Source organism: Thermobia domestica, chromosome 13 (genome assembly GCF_964235325.1).
Source record: "Thermobia domestica chromosome 13, izTheDome1.hap1.1, whole genome shotgun sequence".
NCBI classification, from domain to species: domain Eukaryota; kingdom Metazoa; phylum Arthropoda; class Insecta; order Zygentoma; family Lepismatidae; genus Thermobia; species Thermobia domestica.
This window is the reverse complement of record NC_137466.1, coordinates 100600987-100614024: the sequence shown is the minus strand read 5'-3', so window position 1 is coordinate 100614024 and position 13038 is coordinate 100600987. Positions and strand designations below refer to the sequence as shown.

Below are 13038 nucleotides of genomic sequence, written 5' to 3'. Positions count from 1 at the left end.
AGATAAGAGGCACCGAAGATGCATGTCGGCTATTATGCTCAAATTTTGCGCATGGATAGTACTTTACCAGAAAGCAATAAATCTGAAACGGTTCACGGTATCACCTCCTAGAACTCGAGATGTAGGGGTTTGTCTGATTGGCTAAATTAAGACGTCAATGATTTATCCTTCAACAACCAAGCTTTTTATAATCGTTTCCGTGGGGAAGTCAGAAGAACACGTGCCTAGTAATCGTAATATTGATAGTTCGCGTCCACCCCGGCGTATTTGTTTTGTGTTTTTTTGATTCACCTAAATATAAACAAATCACACATATAGGCATTTTAACATATTTTGGGAGAGTAATTTTTGTGGTTCGTTGGCGTTTCATCGCGTCTCTGCCGCTGGTAGTAAAGTTTTCAAAATTGAACTTGGGCCATCACGGATCGTCGCTGCGGGGCCACCAATTTCTGGCGAGAGGTTAATAGTTGACCATCTGTACTCCACCGACGCTTACAGCTTAGGGTAATGAACGATGTCCTTGCCTTGTAGACTTCATGACTCCCGACGTCGGCAGTCAACTAGCTTTTAGTATTCCTTTATTAACCATCTATCGTTCATGTTTGTACACGGTGTTGTCATAATAATAATAATAATAATAATAATAATAATAATAATAATAATAATAATAATAATAATAATAATAATAATAATAATTATTATTATTATTATTATTATTATTATTATTATTATTATTTGTAGTAACAGTAGTATAATTGATGATAGAATAATTATTGTCTATGTATTGTCTAGGTAGGACTACACACAGGATTTGGCTCGTTTTGGTTCGACTTGACTCTAATCCGAGTCGAGTTGGAAGATATTTTTCGCGCCGAGTCCAAGAGTAGACCTCAAAGATGTCTGTTTCGAGTCGAGTCGAGTTTCAAAGAAAAGTCGTTCGTGCCCATCCCTACTAATGAGAGCTTAATCGGAGTTAAGCGAAATTGAAAGTCTCACTATTTATCTAAGCGACCCCGAAAACTATGAATCTAATATCGATCATTTTCTAGCAATCTTTTATATGTATCCCCCTCCCATTCACCATAGGTAACCCGACAGCACTCTTTTTGAAACTATAAGAAATGTGGTTAAAATTACTCTAGGCCAGTGGTTCTCAATCTAATTCCTATCACGATCCCCTTTTATCACACGCTCTTGCCAGCGACCCTTTTATAATTTGTTTTATAATAAGCTTGTGTGGGATTTTTAACATACCTACTTCTATAATAGTAGAATCCATTTTTTTGGTTTATAGTGAACAGTGCCATGGAAAATCATTGCCCGGGGCGAGAGTATAGTACGATGTCACCGTATATATGAGTGACGTCGACAGACTAGCTACGAAGCGCCACCATGGTTGGCACGAAGCTCAATAACATTTTCAAAATAAACCCTACCTTTCCTTAATTTTGAGCACATTTTATTACGTTTTCCTTCTATTTTACACATGTGCACATGCACTTTCCTAACATGAGTAACACACTTCCTCCGAAATGTGTGGCCCCTTTTTTAGGCGTCCGGCACTGACAGTGGATACAGTAACTGTAATATCTATATTCCCAACGACGAAGGTGATGGTTCAAGATGGATGTTAAACTCCTTCATTGAAGAGGCCATTAACGTATCCGATCTAAGCCCACAACTTCTTGACCAAATAATAGAATGATCATGCGACAAGTCTTTGCAACTGGTTTTCTGTAACGAAGACTTGGACAAGTTCTGCCTGATGAGGAGAGAAGAATATCCTGGTCTGGTGATTGCTGCTTTAAAAGTAATAATTCCATTTGCTATATCGTACTTGTGCGAAAGTGTTTTTTTTATGGTAAACATTAAAACAAAGATAAGAAATCGCTTATCAGTTGAAAATGGCTTGATAATGTTCGTCATGAAGATTGAACCGGGCATTGCTGCACTAGTGAAATTACACCATGCTTAGGTATCTCATTAGGTTTTAATTTTAATTGTATTTCAATGTGCAGGTTTTGTTTCATGTGTATTTTTCTAGTATTTCTATATACAGTTCTCATTAGTTTTATATCATACCTCTTTGATTTAAATTCATTTTTAAACAACTCTACTAACTAACTAACTCTATGGCCTATGGAACCCGGAGGTTCAATGCCGCGTTCACAAAAGCTCTACACTGACTTCTATCCTTAGCCAATTGGATCCAGTTTCTAATTTGTATTCTTATCTCAGCGAGATCCATCTTAATATTCTACTCCCATCTGCGCCTAGGTCTTCCTAATGGTCGTTTTCCGTTTGGTCTTCCTGTCAAGACTTTGAAAGCGTTTCTACTTTCTTCCATTCTAGCTACATGACCTGCCCACCTAAGCCTCCTAGACTTGACGACCCTAACAATGTTGGGTAACCGTATAAATTATGTAGTTCCTCGTTATGAAGTTTCCGCCATTCCCCATTCCCGTTCCTCTTGGGTCCGAATATTCGTCTAAGGATCTTGTTCTCAAATACTTTCAGTCTATGTTCTTCCCTCAGAGTAAGTGACCATGTTTCGCAACCATACAGAACAACAGGCATGATTATCGTTTTGTATATTTTAAGCTTCAAATTTCTCGACAGAATTCGCGACGACAAGATACTTTGAACCGAATAGTAACACGAATTCTACACCCTTTGAAAATGTTCAGTAGACTTATTTTTTATTGTTCTTTACAGTGTGTATAAAAAATAAAAGTATGCCTATCAGAACAAAATTAAAAATAATATTTAAAAATAATTTCTGGTATTAGATTCTAACTATATTTATCTCTTCCGCCTATCTTCGCGATCCCCTAGGGGCCGCGACTCCCAGGTTGAGAAACCCTGCTCTAGGCACACATGAGTTATGATGGAACATACATACATACACTTTTATATGTATAAATGCAGATAAGAGAGAGTTGAGAGAGAGCGATTAAGGAATTACCGCTCTCAATCTCTTCACTTTACTTTTGCGATTCGTGAATTTCTTACGTGACAGTTTGGGGCTAGCTAGTTTTTTTTGTCTTGAACCACGATCCGATTTTCGATATGCTCGACCTAAATGCTGTAATGCGAATATTGAGAAGTTATCTGCGATGAAAGTAGCTGCAAATAAATACATTACATAACTCATTTATTGCTATTACACGATTTTTTAAATTTGTATTCAATATTCACACATAACACACCGACGTTCTGTGAATACCTCAGATGTTATATTTTAAAGATAAGAATTACTTATGTCGTGAAATGATATGAATATATATATTCAACTCATATATACAAGTGATGGTATGAAAATATATATACAACTGATGAATTGTAATGTAACTATTTTACATAATTTTCATGCATTGAGGAAAGTAGAATATCATAAAATAATCTCACCTGAACGGGTATCGAACTCACGATTTAAACACTCGGTGGTGTACCACTGAGCTAACATGACCGCTTTTCGGAATCTGCTTCTGAAATATAACTGAGCTCATACGTAAATGCTCTTTTCCGTATGGAAATCACAATGACGAAACGAGAGTGTGAATACATAGTCTCGAAATATTGTATCATTAAGTATTTCAATCAATGTTACTTTTTTCTACACTTAATACCATTTCAACATGTCTTATTATATTTAACAGAAGGAAAAACATATCTGTACATCTTTTCCCGATTACTAAGGTTGGCTTTGGAGGTTCGAACCAACAGCTTTAGTTTACTGTTTTCCGAAGATACCCGAAGTTGGACTTCGAAAGTGTTCGTCTCAAAACAGCTATCATCATATCGCTCAATCTGTTTGGTATATGGTATATGTTTTTATACGTGTAAAGTCAGTATAACAATTCATTCTTTAAACAGCTTTTCGTATGTATTAATATTTCTTTATAAAAACTGTTTTTAATATTATTATTACGGCGCACCATTTTCAGATTTCTTTCGCGAGTCGTTGATCAAGTCGTTCGCCACCAGCGTTGCCAGACTCACAGCTCGGAATTATTCCAAAACCTGATCGAACTTATGCTAGATTCGGTCAAATTATGCTAGATCCTCATAATTACTAATTCAGGAGTTTTAAAAAAAGGAAGTTGAGATACGATAACGTAACTTAAAATACACAGAGAGCAAGAATGCATGGATAGAACTCAATACTTCACGCACCAAAATTTTAACTCAACTAAATTACTGCAGTCGTTGTCAGACTCAATGGCGTATATATCGTATAAATGAATGCAAAGTTTTTCTTTACATATTTTGAAAGAAAATTACTTCGCAGCATAAGCGGAGTTGGGAATCATCTGCTGGGGGGGGGGGGGGGCAGATTTTTGGTCGGTCTCGGAGCTGTCATTTCAGGAATAAATATGATCATGAAGTCAGAAATAAAGATGGTGAAGTTGCCAAAAAGTTGGGGGGAGAATGGCCCCCATAGCTCCGCCCATGCCTCGGAGTTAAAGGATTAGAAAACCCTGGGTGGAGCCACAAAAAAAAAGCCCAAAGCCGTTCCGAACTTACTTCGGAAAATAAGACTGCCTGTATGGTTTACCGAGTGTATGAATCAATGGAAGAGGATACATTTCTGCCGTTCTTTTTCTTCCCACGACCAACTTCTTTCTCATCTCCAGGTTTTACGGCTTTTTGATAACTTGCTGAAATTGTGCTAGATTTGGGCAGGATGCTAAAAGCAAGATGCTAGATGCTAGAGACATGCAAATTATGCTAGATCTAGCATCATTATGCTAGATCTGGCAACGCTGTTCCCCACAATAGGCGTGTCGTGCAAGTAACCAATCACACGCCAGGTACTAGCTTTTACCTTATGCTTCCTTCTCACAGCTCAGAACATTAGTAACTATGGATAGACGTACAGCAGTAATTACTTTATGGGAGTTGGAAGGTTATTCTGCAACTGCAGCTAGCAGGCGAGTAGGTGTCCCGGCCTCTACAGGAAGGCGATGGATTCGGAAATATGGTGTTACAGGTCAGACTGGTAATTTACGATCTCCTGGTCGTCCGCATGTGTCAACCGAAGCCCAAGATGCGAGATTAGTAAACGAAGCCCGGTTAGACCCACTAAGGACGTCTGGACAGCTAAGGGAAGCTTCTCTCTTTCCTGGTAGTAAGCATACAGCTCTGCGAAGGCTTCGTCATGCTGGGTTACGTGGCCGTGTTGCTGCCGTGAAGGAAAAACTCTCAGACGACCACAAAATTTACCGTCTCGCGTTTGCACAGGCGAATGTGGGTCTCAATTGGGAAAACGTAGTTTTCTCAGATGAATCCATATTCACAACATCAAAGGAGGGACGCCGTTTTGTGTATCGTCCGAGAGGCACCCGATATGACCATGGATATGTGGCTGCTTGCAATCGCAGTGGCCATGTATCTATTTTATGTTGGGGTTGGATTTCCAGTCGCGGAGCAGGACAGCTTCATAGAATTGAAGGACATCTGGACAATGCTCAGTACTTAGACATTATCAGTAATATCATGGTGCCATCTGTACGAGTATTTCAGCCTGATGGTGGAATTCAGTTCCAGCAATACCAGTCGCCAATACATACTTCCCATGTGGTTCATGAATGGTTCGCAGGGCACCCTGAGATTGATTTAATCGACTGGCCGCCTCGTGGAGCAGACCTCAATCTCATGGAAAATATGTGGGCAGAAGTGAAGCGTACTCTAAGGGAAAGTTGGCCTGAGGCAGATCCACCAAGAACTCAGGATGACCTGTGGCATCTTGTTTCCGAAGCATGGCTGGAGGTAGGGGAAGGAGATAGATTTGTCACCCATGTAATAGATTCCATGCCCAGAAGAATGGGGCGTGTAATAAATTCAGAAGGGTCTTGGACACAATATTAATGCCCCCCCCCCCTTAACTCGCGAAAAAAGCCCTTTTCAGGGCTACCTAAACGCTTCTGAAAATATTTCTAGAAGTAAACCACTCCTTGTATCCGATTTCTGTGCAATCCTACTAACAAAAGAATGATAATTAGCTGTAGGCTTTGAACTCAATACCTCTTCAGTGGCAAGTCCGTACTCTACCAGTGAACTAACATGAACACGCAAACCCAACCTGAAGAAACACGACTTTCAATTTCTGGTATTCGATGACAATGATGCTCATATACTTTGCAAATGTTGTATTCAACTTGGGATATTCCGCAACACACACACACACATAAACAAAGCGAAAGAGAGAGAGAGAGAGAGAGAGAGATGAATACGCAAAAGCATATTCAACGTATTCGAATGAGACTCTAAGTAACGACATTCCGTTCTAAAGAGAATTTGTGTTTCTTCCCGTGACGTTAAGGGGATCGGGAAAAGTTGTGTCTTGAAGCAGGATACGACTTTGGATACTCTGTTTATACACTTTCTATATCCGTAGGAATATACTGTATTTCACGAATATAAATAACATACTGTAATGAGAATATTGAGAAGTTAAATCTGTATGACAAATAGCTGCAAATAAATACACTACATAACTTATTTATTGCTATTAAACGATTTTCCTAACTTGTATTTAACATTATCATATATAATACCGACCTACTGTGAAAATTATCTCAGATGTTATATTTTAAACATAATACTTACTATGTTCTGCAATTATTATGTTATATATAAACAACTTGTGTATTTTAATGTAATTATTTTATATAATTTTTCATGCATTGCGGAAAATATAATTTTAAAAAAAAGTATTGGCCCAGACGAGAATCGAACTCTCAACCGTATGATTTGAAAGCCGACAGCTTACCAATGAGCTAACACAAGGACTTCTAAAACTAAGCTTCTAGCGATGTATAACGGATCTCATGATAATTATGACATTCATATCCATTACAAATGCAGTTTCTGTTCTACTTTGAGTTTTATTTTAGTAGTCAGGCGATAATTATGTTCTATTTCTTAATTTTGAGCATTCTTTTACATATGGAAAGATTCTTTAACGTATTTAATTGTTCCATTACGTATAGAGAGCTAAATGACAAACAAGCATGTGCTCACATTAATAAAAACGTTTCGAAATATTGTATCATTTAGTATTTCAATCAATGTTGCTTTTTTAAACACTTGGTAACAAGTCTTATTATATTTAAAAGAAGAAAAACACATCTGCAAACTTTTACCCTTTTGCAAAGGCTGGCTTGGAGGTTCGAACCTGGCTTACTTTTTCCCGAAGATACCCGAAGCTGGACTTTGAAAATTTTTGCCTCAAAACACCAATAAAGAATGCGCTCAACCTTTTTGAGACAAGGTGTACATATAAGAACTCTACACATAAGTGGCTTCCATAAAGATTGCAACCTTACATTAATTATATTCCATCCTTCAAGGCTTACGAGAAGAAATTAACTTGTATAAGACGTATTGATGTGTCTGAAAGTCCCCCTGACATAGGGTAACTCTGTTATTATCAGAGTTACAACAAAATATAAGAGGGGAAGCCGTCTCCAAATATGATATTTTCAATCTAAAGTGAAGGATTTTTTAAAATCAGACGAGCCATTTAGGCTATACACTCTTTATGCGCCCAATGTTAATTGAAAATGCAACGTTGCCATTTACCTGGACCCACAACATAAGTGAATGAAGTTACTGTTTTAAATGGGGGCTGGCCATCGACACGTTAGCGTAAAAGACAGTAACATGTGTTTAATTTTTGACAGAAGATTTGTGTTTTACATTTCTTAATCCTTTTATTTATTTATTATTATTATTATTATTTTTTTATTTTTTTTTTAACCTTTACATATTCTCCTTCATATTTCAAAAAAATTTTTGAATTTTAAGCAAGCTGAGGATGGAAGTAGGTTCTTCCGAAAGCGCTCCTTTTTAAATGTAGACGAAAACTGTTATTTCTTGAGGTGAGTATTAGCCCTTTTGCTTGTTTCTCATTAAATATCATCACCGCTCGCAATATTGTGATACTGTTATGAACAATTTCGAATGTAAAATCCTAGAACAAGAAAATCTCAAATTTATAAAATACTACAGATATGCTGATGATACTGTTATAGTTTTAAAAAAAACTGATGATCAGTTACAGAGGCTCATTTAAAACTTAGCAAAATTTACCATAAATTAAACTTACAATCAGCACGAAATGAATAATATTTTAGATTTTCTCAATTTGACGTTTAGCAGACGTCTACCAACCACCTCTGATTTTTGCAAACTCAATAAATTAGTACAGCAATTCAAGATTAATGTTTGGCTAAATTTCTCTTTATAAATAAATAAATAAAATAAAATAAAAACTGGATATTTTCAAATTGGAGAAAAAGTGGATACTTTGGATACATTCAGGAAAAGAACATCCAAAATTCACTGACTGTTATTGAAATTTAGCGTCCCTTCACCGAGGCACCGAGTGCACCTATAGTTTCAAGTGGAATCAGAACCACCATAATGGTTCGAATTTCATTGCTTTTCACCGGGAAACGAACCCGGAACCCTGTGCATCAAAGATACGCGCACTAGCCACTAGATCATTGGTGAAAGAGACATTAATAACTCATTGCCCAATAAGGTCTCACGTATTCCAATAACAATTAGGGCTGAGCCCTTTCCGTTTTGTCAAAAACTGTCTTTTTTAAGTCTGAAGGAAGTCGCTTGGTTTCAGGTCAGCTGCAAACCATCCGCGTTTGCAGCTTTGAAAAGCATTCCACGGCTACAAAAATTATTTAATAAACAACGATGTACATGTTTGTGTCTATCAAACAGTTGGTCAATACAAGTGTTTATACATTGTTATAACTCTATCAGGTACATACGAACTAGAATTAAAGAAAATGTCAGAGATGCTAAGGATCGAAATTCAACAACACAAATACAACAATTCAACTTTTTTTTTTCTTTCTTATCAAACCACCTACATGTATCAAGTAAGACATTAAAGCAGTCAAAATTGTAATCAAATACTTAAAGAAATACGTTCGAAGAATATGACATTAAGACTAAACATTGAACGATAAATCTTCATAAACTAGACAACAATTAGGATTGGTACGAGGGCTGCTATATATATTTCTGGCCTAATAATGAAAATACGAATATTTATCAACGAAAATGGTTTTATTGTTTTTCAAAATATTCTCCATCAAGATTTATACACTTTTGCATGCGCTCAAACCAATTTTCGAAGCACTTTTTCCACTCCGATTGAGACACCTCCAAAACATGGTTTTTGAATGCTTCAACAGCATTTTCTGGCGACGAAAATCGTTGACCACGCATTTTTTTCTTGATGTGTGGGAATAAAAAGAAGTCATTGGGTGCCAAGTCAGGGCTGTACGGCGGATGACCCATCACTTCGACGTTTTGGCCGGTCAAAAATGCGCTGGTTTGAGCCGATGTGTGAGAGCTCGCATTGTCATGGTGCACAATGATTCGTCTTCTCTTGTTCATTTTTCGAATTTCTCCGAAGACTTCAGGCAAACAAATGGTGGTGTACCACTCAGAATTGACCGTCCTACGTTGCTCAAGCGGAACAGTCGCCACATGACCAGTTATGCCGAAGAAACAGGCGACCATTTGCTTCGAAGTGCTTCTTCCACGAACAACTTTCGTTGGATTTGGCTCGTCTTGGAAGACCCACACGGTCGATTGCTGTTTTGTTTCGGGCTCATACGCATAGATCCATGATTCGTCACCTGTGACGATCTTATAAACGTCTTTTGAAGCACCGCGATCGTATTTTTTCAGCATTTCTTTACACCAATCCACACGAGCTTTCTTTTGAGCGATTGTCAAATTGTGCGGGATCCAACGAGAACAAACCTTTTTTACGGCCAGGTGTTCATGCAATATCGAATGTATGCTGGTGGAAGAAATGCCTAGGCATGCCTCTATCTCACGGTAAGTCACATGACGGTCTTGCATTATCAGTTCACGTACGGCATCGATGTTTTCTGGCACAACGGCTGTTTTTGGACGACCTTCACGGAATTCGTCTTTGAGCGAGCGTCGGCCACGATTGAATTCGTTGTACCAGTTTTTCACAGTGCTATAGGATGGTGCTTCGTCGCCATACAAAGATTTAAGTTCATCGATGCACTCTTGTCGTGATAATCCACGTCGAAAGTTGTGAAAAATGATCGCACGAAAATGTTCACGAGTTAATTCCATTTTTTTGCCAAGTTGATTTCTTCAAGTACCTGTAAAAGAAAAAAAAATTGTCGTAAGTCAAAAAGTTCTGAGTACATTTATGCTACAAAATGTCAAACTTTCCAATGGAAATGTCAGATTGCACCTGGCAACACTTAGTGTTGCCTAGGCCAGAAATATATATAGCAACCCTCGTATTATAAACTGTTTTATTGAGAAATACAAGTCTCAAGGGTGTCTCTTTCAACAGGTAACTCAATGCTGCGATTAGGATCACAGAACATGTTTCGAATTGGGAAATAGTAAAGATATGGCAATTTTATCCTTACGTAATCATAAGACGGCAGATTTTTATGGGTGAATGTTTCTTTTCTTTCTTTTACAACCTGTGTTGTATTTTTTTATTTTCATGCATCGTTTTAATAGTAAAAAATTATAAAGAAAACTTCCGAGAAGTAACAGTAATGACCGGCTTTTAATATGTTGTGAGAACGGGATTAATTTGAACTAAATGTTAACTCTAGAAGTACACGTTTCTTTAGATGGCCTGCTGAAACGATATCAAGATTAAACATCATAGACAAGAAATGACGAACTGTTCGTTTCAACAAATATATACCAAACATTTCCTGTATTACATAGTAGTTAATACATTATTCCGACTTGAAAATAAGCTGCTTTTCGAACTTTTGCTTACAAAATGTTTCATGTTCATGATATTCTGAACTAAGCAGTAAATATCTTTTCTCTTAAACTTTTATTTGGTGGAAGAATCACAAAGTTAAGTTCTCTCAGATGCAGATTTACAGTCTGGAACTATATGTAAATTAATGATAATTTAATTCTTTCTTCACAAAATCAACTCTTAATATTTTTAGAATTGTTTCTTATGGGAGGAGTTGCATTCGTATGCGGAGATTCACTTTAGGAGGGCTTAACATTTACGAGTAGCTATAAATACAAAAAACAATTGATCATTTTCTTCACCACTTGCCTACAGATCACTTTTTATCTGTACTAGGTACCTTTACCCTTATAAGGTGATTCATGTTTTAACCGCAAGTTAGTGGTCTCGCAAAGCGCAGGTAAAGATTCCAAGCGTCGACTGCGATTTTTTTTTTTTTTTTTTTCATATACTATACATTTACTTACTTGGAGATCCGTTATGTATGGGTACCTTCTATCATTGTGCAGCATGAGTTAACACACTGCCTTCACAGTGTACTTCACTTCCTTACGTGTGGGGCACTTCTGGGAAACGTGTATGGTTACGCACCAGGAGTTAACACACCCCTTTACATGATGTACTTCTTCACTTCACTTTGTATCATGTATTTCTACGCTATTATTATCTTATATTTTTGATTATTTACACAATGATATTTTAAAATAGTATTACGCTATCATTTCTGTAAATTTTGTAAATGTGTGGTTTCAGATTGTAAATCGGCACCTACTCTGAGTGTGACAAAACAATTTCCAATACAGAATTGATCAGTAACGCATAGAAGTAATTATCAAAAAGAGAAAAATGATAACGGCAATTTGAATGGGGAATGTTTAGATGAAGGGTCCTGAAGTAGAGAGAAAAAAAAAAATAGATTTACAGAAGAAATGATTTGAATTAAAGGTAAATGTTTAGCACAAGGGGTCCTGAAGTACGTAAAATATACAAAATTTACGAGAGAAATGGAAAATGCAAGTACTCAAACTTTACATAACCTACGCAAATCTAATCTAATCTAACCTAAACTAACCTAATAATAGAAATAAGAGAAATTATATCATTTCGAAAATTATGCTGGATTCTTACACTAATATACTCTAACATAAACTAATTTAACCTAATCTTAACTAACCCAATGTGAACAGAAACTAACGAAATTGTAATAATTTTTAGAAAAAATAGCTGGATCGCTTCTGCTAAACATTGTTCATGCAAAATGCTATAGAGACTAGATGTATGAAATTACCGGAAGCGGACAAGAGGGAATATGAATACAAGTAATTACCCCTAACCTAACCTTAACTAAACTTTAACAGAAATGAGCGAAATTGTAACACTTTCGAAAAAAAAAAAAAAAAAAAGCTGTCCCCCTTCAACATAGATTGTTTAAAACTTCTAGATCTCACACATCAAATAATTGTTACTGTTTGTCTAGCATTAAATAAAATATATTTATTATGAATTCCATTCTTAAATTGATTTTAAAGATATCTAAGAACAAACGTTCACCAGTAGTATGTATACCGGTACTTTTGACAACTAGGTAATTTTCTTTATAAATTGAACTTATCTTATGTTTGCAATGCATTTTATTTATAACGGTAGTATTCTTTCTTACGTATGTTATGATTGAGGTCTTTGATTAAAAGTTCATTACTACAGTTGCTTTTCTTGTTATTGTGAAATGCAACTGTTCTACTTTTCAATGATCTACTTTGTAATATTGAAAGTTTACATTGTACTTTTAAACATGAATTTCAAATAATATCAACTTCAAATAGCTACATTGCTAAGATTCAAATACTCTTTCTTTAATAATTTATTAATACAAAATCATTCCATATCATAATTGAGGAAAAAACTACTCAACTTGACAAATCCTCATCAAACTAGATAGAAAGTAAACCTGTTTACAAGTAACAGGTTTGTGTGTTTTTAACAAAACCCTTGGAACCTGAAATCTTATCTTTAAAATCTTGATATTAGCGACAATCTACCAGGACCTTTTATATTCTCAAATTTCATACATAACCATTTTAATAAATATATATTTAACTATATCACCTTTCCGCTCGGTTCCCGTAACTCCTCAAATTCCAGTTTCGTTTCTACACTAATCTGCCCTCTATCGGAAAAAAGGAAAACATTAAATAAATGAAGTGCTAAATTCAATCGAAACTATG

The 13038-nt window shown here is 36.3% G+C and overlaps 1 protein-coding gene across 1 annotated transcript in view; it reads right to left on the bottom strand.

The window, feature by feature from the left end:
* LOC145668393 (dipeptidyl peptidase 9) overlaps window positions 1–13020 on the bottom strand; it is a gene marked incomplete in the record, with an annotated part of 122191 nt that extends 109171 nt beyond the window's left edge. The window contains 1 exon segment of the mRNA XM_081736182.1: window positions 12920–13020.
* Between the last annotated feature and the right edge of the window lie 18 nt (window positions 13021–13038).